The sequence below is a fragment of the Euphorbia lathyris genome, chromosome 6 (genome assembly GCF_963576675.1).
Source record: "Euphorbia lathyris chromosome 6, ddEupLath1.1, whole genome shotgun sequence".
Classification (NCBI taxonomy): Eukaryota; Viridiplantae; Streptophyta; class Magnoliopsida; order Malpighiales; family Euphorbiaceae; genus Euphorbia; species Euphorbia lathyris.
The window spans coordinates 32,104,696-32,110,071 of NC_088915.1; positions in this window are offsets into that span (position 1 = coordinate 32,104,696).

The following is a 5,376-nucleotide window of genomic DNA, read 5'->3' on the forward strand; positions in this document are numbered from 1 at the left end:
CCAATATCAATTTATAAAAGAAAAATAGATATTTTTTGACACGGACGTGACACATATATCCTAGTTAATAACTCAATGACACTTATTAAAAAGAATCCAAAAGTGACGTATACTCCATATTTTTTTCTTCTATTTGTTATATCTCCTATTTTTTTTCTTGTTTATTTTTCAGAAAAATGTTAGGATTTATTTATTTGTTTTATCTTCTATCTTTTTCCTTGTTTCTTTCTCAACAATATATTAGAATTTTTCGGAAATATTGTTAAATTATTTTTTAAAAAACTTTACAATTTGATTAGTTAATTTATCTTTTGTTTATTATTTCAAAATTTGTTTATTGTTGATTTTTTCTTATTTTCTTGTTAAAATGCAAAATGGAGCCTATTATCGAAAATTTCTTCGTCCAAGAAGATATTAAAAAGTTGTTCTTCAGCAAAGTAATGGAAATATAGATTAATTTTAGGGTATTGCTATTCACCGCACCCAAATTCAGTTCCACCACACCCTCTTGACCAATTGCCCTTCTCATTTTATTTCATCCAAAACCTTAAAAACTCTCTCTCCCTTTCTCTCCCCAGCAAAAATCTCGGATTTTACAAAAATGGACCCAAGTATTCCCGAAGATAATGATTTCGAACACGAGGTAATATTACGATTCTTAAATATGTGTCTGATTAATTTTTTAATTTTTTTTTCGGTTTTTGCCTGAACGGGTAGAGCGTACTCCCGTTCCGTATGCCGAACGGATGAACTACACGTTCGGCCTAGGGAACGAGCAGTATGCGCCACCCGTTCCACCGATGGAACAGGTGGTACGCGCTGCCCGTTCCACCTTGGAACGGGCAGTACGCGCTGCCCGTTTCCACCCATGGTGAAACGGGCAGGCTGCCCGTTCAGGCAAAAAATGGGGAGAAATTGCCCCGGACTATTTTTTTAATTTTTAATGTACATTATTATAACCTATTATGCATTTTTTGTATATTCAGGTACCGATGATTTGAGAGAATTTGAATTTTAGCTCGGTTTTTTGAAAATCCTGAGAAGGTAGAGAGGATTTGAGAGAATTTGAATTTTTTGTTAGAAAAAGTGAGGAGGGCAAATATGTCAAAAATGGGCGGTGGACCGAAATTTGGGTGCGGTATATAGCACCCCACTTAATTTTATTGTAGAAGAAATAATATAAAAAATTATCTTCAAAATGGAGTACTATAACTGTAAACAAACCACTTTGTCCATTTTATACAATGCCAAAATTCAGCTATTGCGTAGGCAGCAGCCCTTAACCATGACTCAATACTATTGAGCAGATAGCCTTACTCAAGTGCATTATATTGGTAAGTAGTAGGAGAAGATTAAGTGTTTAACATTAATATTTAATATTTTTCTATATTCTTTATTTTTATTTTATATCTTATATTCTCAATCTGCTTTCTTGTGCAGACTATCACTAAACATATCTTCATTAAATAAAGGACTGACATGTTATACTTTAGCGAAATAAAGGAATGATTATTTCCCATAAGGTCAATTTGGATTAACCCAGTTTGTATTTCAGAGGCTTGAACAAAAGACGAATATGGTAACATAATTTTATTTTTTAATCTCTCAATTATGTCATTTTTTTTACTTCATATTATTAATTATTAATTAACTAAATTTTGTCAAATGCAGGATGTGTTGCGAATAGTTTTGTTTCTATAATGGAAGCAAATATTTACTTAAAAACCGGAATATCATATACTGATTTTAAAAGTAAAGGTACTTTCTCCCTTAACCCATTATTTGTTACGGATCATCCTAAAAACAACCCATTAAAACCAAATCAAAATGTGCTTAAGGATATACTCGAATATTACATGTAAATATATATAGAGATTGGTTATGGTAAGGCGACTAGACTTATAGATTGTGAAGAGATCAATGACAGAACTACACCGATACCTTTAAATGTACCATTGTTTTGCGGTTTTAATATAGCATTGACTAAGGCATTTAATGACTTAGTTAAAAATAATCTGCACCAAATTCTCGGTAAGGATAAAGATCAGAAATATTTACAGAGACGACATTAGAGGGGGGATGGGAGAGCAGTATGTAGTGGTAGTCTACGGGGTCGGAGAGATAGATAAAAGTGAACTAGGTGAAGATAAGCCCTTAAAGTATCTTAATTTCTAAAATCACTCGGGTGATACGTTTGGAGAAGGCGGATTCAGAACAATATATACTAACTCGTATAACGAGTTGTTTGAACTTATTATACAAGATGTAGAAAGTCAACTGTCAATGAGGATGAATCGGGGAGCTTCAACTAGTGGGGACCAATATTAAGTGTTATTACTTCTGAACTTTAATTTATTATTATGTTAAGTGCTATGACTTCTGAACTCTCTTTTTTATTGTATTTTGTATTCTTGCTTTTGTCTTATTGAACAATGATCTTAATTCAACTTTGTTTCTTTTAGTTCACTTATGAGATTGAAAAATATCTATTACACATTTTATTTTGCATTTTTTTTATTTTCATATACTTGTATATTATAACGATAATGAGAAATTATACTGCCAGACATATATCATAGTTAATAAAACAATGACCCATTTATTAAAAAGAATCTAAAAGTAACATATACTCCATATTTTTTTTCTATTTGTTATATCTCCTATTTTCTTTCTTGTTTCTTTTTTAGAAAAAAATAGGATTTGTTTATTTGTTTTATCTTGTATCTTTTTCCTTGTTACTTTTTCAACAATATCTTAGAATTTTTCGGAAATATTGTTAAATTGTTTTTTTAAAAACTTTCCAATTTGATTAGTTAATTTATCTTTTGTTTATTATTTCAAAATTTGTTTATTGTTGATTTTTTTTATTTTCTTGTTAAAATGCAAAATGGTGCCTATTATCGAAAATTTCTTCGTCCAAGAATATATTAAAAAGTTGTTATTGAGCAAAGTAATGGAAATATAGATTAATTTTACTGTAGAAAAAATAAGATAAAAAAAATTAGTTTAAAAATTATCTTCAAAATGGAGGACTATTACTGTAAACAAATCACTTTGTCCATTTTATACAATATCAAAATCCAACTATTGCGTAGGTAGCAGCCTTTAACCATGACTTACTACTATTGAGTAGATAGCCTTACTCAAGTGCATGATATTGGTAAGTAGTAGGAGAAGATTAAGTGTTTAAAATTACTATTTAATATTTTTTTATATTCTATTTTTTTATTTAATATCTTATATTTTTAATCTGCTTTCTTGTGCAGAATGAATCCTATCAATAAACATTTATTCATCAAATAAGGGACTGACATGTTATACTTCAGCGAAGTAAAGGAAGGATTATTTCCGGTAAGGGCAATTTGGATCAACCCAGTTTATATTCCAGAGGCTAGAACACAAGATGAACATGGTAAAATAATTTTATTTTCAATCTCTCAATTAATTCATTTTTTACTTCATATTATTAATTATTAACTAACTAAATTTTGTCAAATAGAGGATGTGTTACGAATAGTTTTGCTTCTATAATGGAAGCAAATATTTGCTTAAAAACTGGAATACCATACACTGATTTTAAAGCTAAATGTACTTTCTCCCTTAATTCATCATTTGTTACAGATCATCCTAAAACAACCCATTAAAACCAAATCAAAATGTGCTTGAGGATATACTCGAATATTGCACGGAATTAAATATAGAGATTGGTGATGGTAAAGCGACTAGACTCATAGATTGGGAAGAGATCAATTGCAGAAATACACCGGTACTTTTAAATGTACTATTGATTTGCTGTTTTAATATAGCATCGACTAAGACATTTAATAACTTATTTAAAAATAATCGGCACCAAATTCTCGGGAAGGATAAAGATTAGAAATATTTGCAGAGATGACATTAGAGGGGGATGGGGAGAGCAGTATGTAGTGGTAGTCTACGGGGTAGGAATTAAAGCCATAATGTTTGAGTTAAGGATTGTTATGATTTTCCCCGACTGAAAAAACCATAAGACCGTGTTACAGACATCATTCTGAACCGGATCCCAACAATGCTGAAATAAATCCCCAGTAAATCCGTCTGGGCCCGGTGCACTTGTTGAATTCATGCTCATGACCACTTGCTTTATTTCATCCGGGGAGGGGAAGCGAACGATGGATTTGTTTATCTATTGCGTGACTAGCTAAGGGATGATATCTTGAACCTTTGATAAATCCAGCATATCAGTTCGGGGGTTGGAGAAACGCTGCATGTAGAACGATGTTATATGGTCCGTAATTCTCGTATAATCAGTCGTTAATTCCTCATTTACGATCATCGCATGAATGGCCTTGAGAGACTTCCGCTGCATTGCAATTATGTGAAAAAAGGAGCTATTGCGGTCTCCCAATTCCAACCATTCGATTCTACTTTTCTCTTTTAAGTGAGTTTCTTTCTGAAGCAGGTGCAGATCCAGATTTGCATGCTCCTGAAGTTCCCTTTCATGGCGTTCAGTCGTGAAGCCATTATTTTCAATTTCAAGTTGAATTGCCTCTAGTCGTTTCTCACTGTTAGAGATGTTTTTGTCAAGGTGACCAAAGACATCTCTGTTCCATCTGCACAACACTGCCTGTAAACTGTGAAGTTTGTGACATAATAAGTGCATAGGCCCCATTATCGGGTGTGGACCATTCCAGTAGCCTTTTATCACCTCTTGGAGATCAGGGTACGTGGTCCACATTGCTTGGAAGTGGAACCGTGAGCTCAGTGACCCGTTTTGACCAAACTGAAATAGGATTGGACGATGATCGGAATGGTGCCTCATCAAAATTGTGCAACTGTATGACCAGCAGTCAGTGAACCCCCTAGATAGCAAGACTCTATCTTGTTTATTGTCCACTCTGGCCTGTGCATGCCTACCATTCGTCCAAGTGAAGTAAGAGCCCGTAGCTTGCACCTCCCTCCATTCCCCACCATCAATAAAATCCCTAAATTCCCTACACGAACGTTGCGTCGGTGGCCAACCCGTTTTTTCATGAGCTCCAAGGATGGAATTAAAGTCTCCCACGAGTAGCCAATTGCCCGGAGTTACCAGCTGCAGGGCGTTAATCTCTTCAAACATGTTTTTCCTCCTGTTCGACTAGGTGTACCATAGACGAAACAGAAATAATAAAGCTCACCTTTGAGTCTACAATTAATGAGAACGAATTGCTCATGATGGTGCATGATCGAGGGCTGCGAGTTCCCAGCCGCGACGTGAAAGACCCAAAGAGTTTCTCTGTCACGGTTGTTTGCTGCCAAAAACGTCATACCCAAACTATTCCAGAATCTTTGGTCAATGGCATCAAGGTTAACCATAGGTTCATCAATGTGTAAGAAATCTGGTTTATGAGACTTTCA